Here is a 10,840-nt window from a genome sequence, read left to right as displayed (position 1 = left end):
CATTTAAATGCATTAAGTATAAAATAAGAAAGACTGAAAAATAAACTAAGCATTCACTTAATTATTCTAGAAAGAGACCAAACAGAACCAAAGAATATAGAAAGAAGTATTAACAAAAGCAGAAAGTGATATTAAGGAACAAGTTTTAAAAATAGTTAAACTGAAAATAAAATACACAAATCTATGAACAGTTCTATTAAAGAAAAAAAGGAGGATATCGCCACATATATGCAAGTTAAGACACATTAGACGATTATGTACAACTTCTAATCAATACATCTGAAAATCTAAATGAAATTGGGAGAGTTTCACAAATTGCCCCAAGGAGAGGTGGAAAACTTGCATAAACTGATCATCAGAGCAGGAAAAAGACTTCTAAATACAGAGAACAGATCGGTTGCCAGATGGGTGGCGGGTGGGGGAATGGGTGAAATAAAGGAAATTAAGAGTACACTTATCTCAATGAGCACCGAGAAATGTATAGAATTGTTGAATCCTTCTATTGTCCACCTGAAACTAATATAAACCGCATGTTAATTCAATAAAAAAATATAAATGAAATTTTAAAACTAAAAATTCACACACATAAGGAAGAAACTGAGAGATTTGCATTTCTACCCTCCCACTTCCCATATAAGCACCAGGACGAAATGGTTTTATGGGTATTACCAACTTTTCAGGGGAACAGCTTGTGTCTAAGGCACACTGTAAAATAAGAAAAAAAATCCAGTTCATTCACAAGTACACACAATCATGATATTAAAGCAGGAAAAGGACATCACACAAAGGAAAACAATAAATGAGAGTTTCCCAACAAGCGTGTGTGTAATTTACCTTCTAAGGCCTTGGGGGCAAACAGGCAGAGCCTGAGAAGCCAGCTGCCTCTGCCCTGAGCAGTCCTGTCCATCTGCCCCAGTGTGCCAACATGTGAAAAAGGTAAGGAGGCGGCGCTGTAGGCACTTGTTAATATAGAGCTTTACATCCGAAATCAAATACTGACAGAACCAAAACACCACTACCAAGTCAACTGGATTCCAAGAATGCAAGAATGTCTCAGCATTAGGAAACCTATCAGTGTAATTAACTACATTAAGGGATTAAAGAGAACAACCATATTATCGCCCTGGCAGATGCCAGAAGAGACTTTATACCATTCTTTGTCTGTTCCTGACAGAACTAGAAGTCAATCAGGAATCAAGACTAGAAGAGTATTCCCATAACTGGAAAAAGGTTATCTATCATAACCAATGGCAACCATCATGTTTTACAGTGAAAAAAGGTATTTGTGTTCAAGTCAAAAACAAGAGAAGGATGCTTGCTCTTTATGAATCAGTATAAATCTGCATTGTCCTAGAAGTCATAAGATCTTTATCGATGTTGTACAAGGGGAAAAAAATGAGATACAAACATTAGCAAAGAAAAGACAAACGTGCCATTGTTTACAACTGACATGCTCCTGTACCTAGGAATTCAAGATAATTAACTGGAAAAATAACATAGGGCTAAGAACAGAGTTTAATATGATGCCTGGATACAGGATAAATGCAAAACTTGGTGTCATAAAGATATCAGTTCTTGACACATTACTCAAAAGGCCTGAGGCAATTCAAGGGATTTTTTTTTTTTCTTAACAGAAGTTGATGAGCTGATTCTAACATTCATCTGAAGAAAATGTACAAGAATAGCTAAGTAAATCCTGAAAAATCAAACAGAATAATGGAGGAAGAAAAGCAGCCCCATCAGTTTTCAAAACATATTATAGTGCTATAGTAATTAAAGCAGAAAGGAACCAGCTCGGTAAAAGACAAAACTGGACAGAAAAGAAGCATAAGTATACCCATATACTTCCTGATAAAAAAAAAAAAAAGAATTCCAAATTAGTGCAGACATAATTCCATAAATAACATAGGAAAAAATAAACATAGGTCCCTTACTTTCCACCATACACACACACAAAATCAATTGGATTAAGGCACTACATAATAAAAACTAAATAACGTATTAGAAGAAAACAGAAGATAATACTTTTATAATGTTGAGATACAGACACCAACCTAAGTATGAGACAAAACCAAGAAACTATAAAAGAAAGATTCATATGTTTGCCCATTTCTATAATTAGATTGTTAGGGCAATACCACCATAAATAAATGTTGAAAAAGACAAATGACCGACATTTGTGGTATACGGCAGACAAAAGGATACCAGCTCTGATATCCAGAGACCTCGTACAAATCAACAAGGAAAAAGACAAATGATTCAACAGAAAAATAAGGCAAAGGATATGAACGAGCAATCTCCAACAGGAGAAATACAAATAACTAATAAAAATATTAAAAGGTGCTTAACTTTACTAGTGATCAGGGGAAAATAACTTAATGGAATGAGATTGGATTTTTCATCCAAAATGCTGACAAAAATTAAAAAGAATGACAGGGTCCGGCATGCCAGGGGTCAAGTTAGCTCACACCCTTTGATCTAGCCATCATACTTCTAAGGTACCAGCCTGTAAAAATACTTGTAAATGTGCAAAAGATAGATTAAAAAGAATGTTTTTATAGCATTATCTGTAATGGTAAAGAAAAAAAAAAACAACTGTTAACAATCTCAAGATTTATGTGGGAAGAGTTGAATAAATTATATAGTACACCTTACTATGGAATTCCCTTAGCTATTACAACAAAATGACTTCTATTGGGGCGCATGGGTGGCTCAGTCGGTTGGGCTTCTGACTTCGGCTCAGCTCATGATCTCACAGTTCATGAGTTCGAGCCCTGCATCGGGCTCTGTGCTGACAGCATGGAGCCTGGAGCGGGCTTTGAGCTCTGGGTCTCCCTCTCTCTGCCCCTCTCCCACCCCTGCTCACCCTCTGTCTCTCTCTCTCTCTCTCAAAAATAAATAAACATTAAAAAATATTTTAATGACTTTCTATTGAGCGCGGCTGGGGAGGGCAAGTTGTAGAATAATATGTACAGGATGACTTCATTTTGTGAAACATCAAGAACACATGCACATACAGAGAAAAAGTAATCATGGCTGTCTCTGGACAGCGGAACTGTCACTTGTTACTCTATATACTACTGCATTTACAGTAAGCATATATTACTTTTGTAGCAACAAAAAAATAAGCTTGCTCTGTAACATTTGGATTAAAAAAACAACTGTAAGGAAACAGAAAAAAATGATGCGAAATGTCACTAGACAAAGGCAATTATTATTAACCCGTCAACACCTTTTCAGTCTCTGGTATGCACATTAAACATATCTGAGATCTTCCTCTATGTAGTTTGGGGCTTGTCTTTCAATTATTGTTAAATTGTATTTTCCCTATAGGAAATTTAGAGAATAAAGAACTGCAAGAGAATAAAAAGCCCATGTATTCCAGCCACCCAGAGATAACTGCTTAAGAAATACCATGCGATTTGAATTCACCGAATTGTATTATGAGTAATCCACGCACGGTGTCTCATCGATCTGTGCATGGCCCGCTTTTATTTTTATCCATTAACTTATTGGATTTAATTTTCATAATCGTACAATTCTTAGTCAATGGTATGCTTTTAATTATATAAGGAACACCCACCCACCCATTGAACCTGAGTGCTAGAATACGGACGATAACTTCAATCCACTTCTACGATCTTCTCCTATTCCAGCCCCTTTCCTCAGTCCCAATGACCATTATCCTGAAGTTTTTATTGATTCTCCTTTGCTTTTTAATAAAATATTTTAAATCCCAAATATATGTGTGTACCTAAATAACACAGTGTTTAGTTTCACGTGTTTTTGAATAATATAGGAAGGACATCCTATTATACGTGCTCTTCCGGGACTTGATACCTTAATTTAACATTATAGAAGTACAATCTACCCATATTATTATGCTCAGCAGTAGTTCATTTCTCTGCTGTATAATATTACACTGTGTAAATATACCACGATTTACCCATTTTCCTCTTGGGACTTTTACCACTGACATAGTAGTGTATATTCTTCCGGTCATTTTTCAGAGGACATTTATATAGTTTGCCTTCTAAAGATTTGACTGTTATACATACTTCCATGTGACCTGTTCCTCTCACTAATGAGATCTTGTCAACATATTCCTATTTCAGTGAATATTCTTCTGTGGTGCAAACTTAAATGGCTGCATAGTACTCTGTCATAGAGTTACCGTATAATTTTATTTAACCACCCCCGATTCTTGGACATCTTGACTGCTTATGGGTTTTTTGCTCTGATAAGCATTATGATGTACATATCCCTTAACTCGGCAACTCTCCTTTAAGAATTTATCCTAAGTGATACCTGAACAAATTTGCACACGATCACGTACAGGGCCACCATGGAAGACGACACAGTTTGTGTTCTGCACAACTTGTGTAACGTATGTGCTCATCACAGCAGTTTTTAGAATACAAAACAACTAGGAAGAACCTGATGCCCGCCAATAGGAGATATTAAAGTTAGATATTAAAATTAGAACATAGACTCACAGTCACTGACATGGGAAGACGTTTATAATTTATTGTTAAGGGGAAAACTGGGTTAAATATAAGTATGATTCCATTTTGTGAAAGAGAATAAACATACCTGTGAAAGAGGGTGGAAAAATATACACCAAAAACCTTATAGAAATTATCTCTAAGTATTGAGTTTATTTGAGATCTTAATTTTTTTCAATTTGGTTTCTTTCATTTTGAAGTGTTTTCAACAGTAAAACTTGATTACATGTATAATAAGATGAATAAATAATGAACGTTTATGCACAATCATTTAAATATTTTTCCTGAATATAAAATACTTTCACACTGTAAGAACTTTGGGAGAAAAAAAAAAAAGAACACCAAGAAGTACACACAAGTCACACATAAACGTACCCACCTAGAGATAATTAGTTCACAATCTCCAATATGTTTATTTCTAGTCGTTTGTCTCTGATTATATATACTCAAGATAATTGCAACCACACTTTATATAATCTTGTGTGCTGATTTTTCACTTAACGTTATATAATATCAACATACCACAAATATTTTAATGAAAGAACATTCCATCACATGGAAATAGCACATTTACCTAACCATGCCCTTAAAGTGAGACCCTTAGGTTTTTCTGTTTTTCACTATACCACGTACTATGTGAGGAACATCTTTGTGCACGAATTATCCGCATTTAAATGAAATAATTTGAAATGAAATCTTGAATAGATTCACTGAGATGAAAATACGAAGTCAAAGAGTACCAACATTTTTATATCCCTTGATATACAGTGCCAAAACTATACTTACTATACATTTTTTAAGGCAGCATGGAGCAGTAGGGAAAAAAACAAGTCAAAATACATGCATCCCATGCCCATCTTTAGTACTTGCTGTTTTACCTGATTATGTGAAACTGACATAAAACATCCATCTTACTAATCAAGTGAGAAAACAGATCCTTCAGTCACCATAAATGTTACTTCCTCAGGAATGCTTTCCTTAACTTTCCAGACTCTCACAACATCCTATACTTACTTTTCCTCCATGGTCTTGCAACAACTGATAGATAATTGTTCAATTATTTGTACACGTCAGTTTCCCCTAGGTGATTTTGAGCTCCATTAAAATATTCCTGGCACACAGTTGGCGCTCAATAAACATTCGTTGAACGGATGAAGACATGGATGATGGATGAAATGATAGCACTTTGCAAAATAAATCATTAGACATTTGGAAGGTATTTCAATTTTAATAATAATTATTATTCATTTGTATTACCATGTAGACAATTCTAGATCTTTAGGGATCCCTTGACCAACCATAATTTCATTATGTAGCTTTAATGCTTGTCATGCCAGCCAGAGGCATGGTAGCAATATTGCTGGAAGCACCTGTTAGGAGGTGAGACTTGGAGAACCAAGTAGTTAGTTCTCTAGGTCAGCATGCTGGGGGTTAGGGAGTTGTAGTTACCATTAGTTGAACACAAGACAGTAGTCAGGAATCCAGGAGGTCAATGATATGTGAAGAGACAGGTAAATCCTGGAGGTCAGAAACAAACTCATGATAAGTGGTCTATATAGTAAGGTATAACTGGAGAATGGTCAGTGATAAGAGATTGAAGTTGATGGGAGGGTCAAATTCCAAGCACCAGGACTCAAAGCATGGACTCATGAATATGATTCTAAAGCAAATGGCTCTTGAACTCAGTGCTTCCTTATTTCTGCCCAAATTGAAAACGGTATCAGGAAGTGTTTGTGCCTAGTTCCATACACATGGGCAAGGGAATAATAGTAAATAGTTGAGGAATGAGATCTGTGGGTACAAATACGTTCTGATAGTGACAGGAAAAAGTGAGACCATTTGGACATAAGATCTGATAATAGTCTGCACACAAAACGGGAGCAATCACGCTTTGGATCCCATAATTCTCATCTTGACTTTCAGCAGCAGATATTATAGCATAGCGGTTAGGATCATGGGCTCTGGTCACAAGCTAGCTGAGTCCAAATCCCAGCTTTCTCATTTCACTTATTAGTTGTGTCCTTTGGACAAGTTACTTCACTTCTGTGTGTCAGTTTCCTCATCTGTAAAACGGAGATGACAGCACCTACCTCAGTGGGTTCTTGGGAAGATTAAATGAGTTGATGCATGTTACAACCTTAGAACAGTGCCTGGACGTAGCAAATGCTATGTCAAGTGTTGTTATTATGATTACTATTATTATTAATTGGTCACATAAGACCAAACAAAAACTGGTGTTAAAAGAAATGGATAAATACACTGTATGTTAACTCTAATAAACAGTCTGTAAACAGGATTTTTTTTCATTAAATAAGAATTTCACTTGCACCTAAACATAGTTGACTATATGAAACCTATAAGCATCAGGGAAGTAGCAAAATTTCTCACAGCAATCCCATCAGTGTGTTTATTTTCCAGAGGCTGTTTTATGAACACTATCTTAAAAAGTTGTAAAGCATAAATACATATTTACTAATAGCAGGAAACACTATTAAGCTGCAATACAGTTAATCCATAAAATCTGGTCTGTAAGAAGGAACACCTTATTAGATTTTTTGAGGCTAAATCTACTGTGGGCAGGATTACTTGTGTTGGAGGGCCTGTCTGCAGAAAGATCTGACACAGAAAGGCTTGGACTTGGGAAGACTAATTTTAAAAAGGCCTGGACCTGGGGAAAGGTCAGAAGACCCGGACTGTGGAACATGTTAGAATACCTGGATATTGTAGACACTGGAAGACCCAATGTTAGAAGACCGGCACTCTGGAGACGTCGGAAGATGTGGATGTTGAGCCCCCTGTTGGAAGACTGGGTAGTTGTCTGGAAGACGCGGAGATACCGGAAGACGCGGAGTTGCTGGAAGACGAGCAGATGCTGGAAGCCCTGGAGATGCAGGAAGACGTGGATTTTCTGGAAGACAGATTTGTTGGAAGACGTGGGTAGGCCGGAAGACACGAATTTGATGGAAGACACAGCCTTGTTGGAAGACGTCGATTTGCTGGAAGACGTCGATTTGCTGGAAGACCTGGAGGTCATTGGAAGACGTGGATTTCCTGGAAGACCCGAGTTGTCTGGAAGACCCGGATTGTTCGGAAGACGTCGATTTGCTGGAAGACCTGGAGGTTCCTGGAAGACGTGGATTTTTTTCCGGAAGACGTGGGTCTCTAGGAAGACATATATTTGTTGGAAGACCTGGATCTAGCGGAAGACATAAATTTTCTGGAAGACGTGGCTTTGCTAGAAGACCTGGATTTATTTAGCGGAAGACATAAATTTTGTTTGGAAGACGTCGATTGACTAGAAGACTGGATTTGGTGGAAGACGTGGATCGGTTGGAAGATCTGGACTTTTCTGGAAGATATGGATTTGGCGGAAGACGCATATTTTTCTGGAAGACATGGAGTGGGTGGAAGCCCTGGATTTCTTTCTGGAAGACATCAATTGACCGGAAGACCTGGATTTTCTGGAAGGCATAAGTCGGCTGGAAGACTTGGATTGATTGGAAGACTTGGATTTGGTGGAAGACGGTTTTTTTCCGGAAGACATGGATTGGCTGGAAGACCTTGAAATTGCTGGAAGATGTGGATTGTCTGGAAGACCTTGAAACCATTGGAAGACGTGGATTTTCTGGAAGACGTGGATTTTCCTGGAAGATACGGGTTTTGTGGAAGACCTATAATTACTGGAAGACGTGGATTATCTGGAAGACCTTGATGTTGGAAGACTTGGAACCTGTTGGAAGACTTGGAGTTGCTGGAAGACCTGGAGTCGTTGGAAGACCTTGACACTGGCACCATTGGAAACCCTGGACATTGGAGACATTGGAAGCACAGGATATTGGAGACACTGGAAACCTTAGATTTTGTGGACATTGGTTATTCTGGACGTTGGAGACTCTGGAGACCCTAAATGTTTGGAATTCATGGGTATCGGAAGCCCTGAATACTTAGAGGCATTGTAAGTCCTGCACCTCGGAAGCCCTAAACATTGGAAGATATAGACAATGGAAGATCTAGACATTTAGAAATCCTAAAATTGGAAGCCCTGGGTATCGGGAGATATTTGGGAAACCTGGATATTGACACATTCATGTTAAGACACAGAATTTGGAAGCTATAATTTTCATGATGCTGGAAGTCAAGGACGTTGGCAGCCCTAGACATTAAGAGACTTGGACAGTAAGATGTCAGGATGTCAAAAGACCAAGTCATCCAGACACTGGGGATGTTGGAACACCTAACCATTAGAAAACCTGGTTCTTAGAGATATTGAAAGACTTGGGCAGTGGAAGAAATGGTGATAATGAGACATTGTAAAATCAGAATTTAGGAGACACTAAAAACTGTAGGAACCAAATGATGTGAGAGCTAGAAGATATTAGAAGAGCTGCACTAGGACACAATAAAACGTGGACTCTAGAAGACGTGCATATATGGGACACTGGAGGATTGGGAACGTAGAGAAATTGGAACTTAGAACTCTGGACCCTGAGACAAGACCTGGAACTTGATGATTGATTATTGGAGAAAGTAGAAGACCTAGAGTTTTAATGTCCCCGATGATGAGGAGATTAGAAAACCCTGGCATTGGAGATGCTTCAGGCCAGAGAGTGGAAGATGTGGGCATTGTAACATTTAGAAGATCTGGCAATTGGAGATGTTGGAAGCTGTGAAGCTCAGAAAACCTGATGTTAGAGATACTAGTGAATCAAAAGGCCTAATCTTAGAGATACTAGAAGGTCATGTTGAAAGATATTGGCAGTGTTGAAAGACTTTCACATATGGACCTGATGTGACATTTAAAGACGTATGATAAGGCTACTCTAGTAGTCTTTATAACTATGGCATCTCTCACTAAAAAGCAAAACACAGAGAAAGGACATCTTAGGAAGATGACAAAGAGGAAGCAGGGAAATTCAAGCGAAAGCAAGTAGTTTGAATGGGTTGGAACCTATTTTCATAGTCCCAGTGAGCTAGCCTTGTATCGTTTGACAGGATGTGAATGAGGAATTATCAAAGATGAAGGAATATCCAGCTTGGAGAACTACTTGACTTTAAATAGGAGTCAGCCAGCCAATGTTTTCTGTAAATAGTTAAGATTTTGCGGGCCATATGGTTTCTATTGCAACTACTCAATTCTATCATTATAATGTAGCCATAGGCGATACATAAATGAGTGGGCATGGTTGTATTGCAATAAAACTTTTATTTAAAAAAAGTTGGGCCAGTTTTGACCCAAAGGCCTTGGTTTGCCAGTTCCTGCTCTAGATGCCAAATCTAGGGTATAGTAAGTATATTAAGTACATCCCAGACTAGCATTCACATGCAAAAGAGTGTGTCGAGCAATTTGAAGCCCGGTGGTAAATAAAGATACCATGTATGTGATGATGCTCAGGATAGGAGGCTAGCAAGAGCCTGAGAATGGAGTTTAGATCTCCACTTAATTATCCAGGGGCACAACAAGAATATTTGTATTTAGAGCCAGAATTGAATGGGTAGCATTCAGGACCCCAGGCAAACGGGGCTGGGGTTCAGTGAGGATACCCTAACTCGATAGGCTGGAAGCTTAAAAAGAATATTAAAGAAGAAAGTCACTTTTACACACCGGGGTTATCCTTCCAGCACTAAGCACCATTCATCCAAAGAGAGGGAGTCCCCAGCCCAGGGCAGAGAATAAGTGGCAAAGCCTTCACTCTGTGTCCCATATTCTTCTCATTAGGACACTGATCATGCCACCGCCAATTAATCAAGAGCCAAGTCTAGGTGTTTGTAATAATGGAGGAGAAGAGGAAGGAGACTACAGCTTTGAAGTCTCATCTCAGGCACTCTGGCTTCAGGTAATAAATCTAATTTCTGCTCTTACCCACCAGAGCTTAAGCAACAAACGTTAAGAGATCAGGGTTGAGTTGTAAGCTGAAGATCTTTAGTACTTAGACAGGGCTAAGGAAGACACGGGTGATCACATACACTGTAGGAAAGAGAACACCGGCCGGCAAAACTGGTTACAATACGCTGGGACTGGGTCATGATTTAAAGGTTAAGTAGTGGAATATATAGACAATGGGCAGCCACTGAAGATTTTTGAACAAGGAAGTACCAGCATCTGAATTGTACACGAGGAAAATTTGTCAAGCAGCCAAGTGCCGAAGACTACCAGACATAATATACCAGAACATCAAAGACTCCCAAGTTCAAACACTAAAAGAGTTGGGATGTGAGTCATGAAGCCACTATAATCATCCAGGCTAAGTGGTAACGGGGGCTTGAACTGAGGCAGTGACAGCAATGTTACCCAACAGATCCAGCATTTGGATGATGATGAATACTCAGCATTCTGG

The 10,840-nt window shown here is 38.4% G+C and overlaps 1 long non-coding RNA gene across 1 annotated transcript; it reads right to left on the bottom strand.

Annotated features, from left to right (window-relative positions):
* Positions 1-4,498: 4,498 nt before the first annotated feature.
* LOC128773823 (uncharacterized) lies at positions 4,499-8,179 on the bottom strand. The gene is made up of 2 exons (XR_008418256.1): positions 7,602-8,179; positions 4,499-7,528 (listed from the first exon to the last, which is right to left on the bottom strand). It is a non-coding gene; the product is annotated as an uncharacterized LOC128773823 (long non-coding RNA).
* Positions 8,180-10,840: the final 2,661 nt, after the last annotated feature.

This window comes from Panthera pardus, unplaced genomic scaffold, assembly GCF_024362965.1.
Source record: "Panthera pardus isolate Hobbes unplaced genomic scaffold, ASM2436296v1 HiC_scaffold_27, whole genome shotgun sequence".
Lineage (NCBI taxonomy): Eukaryota > Metazoa > Chordata > Mammalia > Carnivora > Felidae > Panthera > Panthera pardus.
The sequence above is the reverse complement of the archived record's forward strand: the minus strand, read 5'-3'. Positions and strand labels throughout refer to the sequence as shown.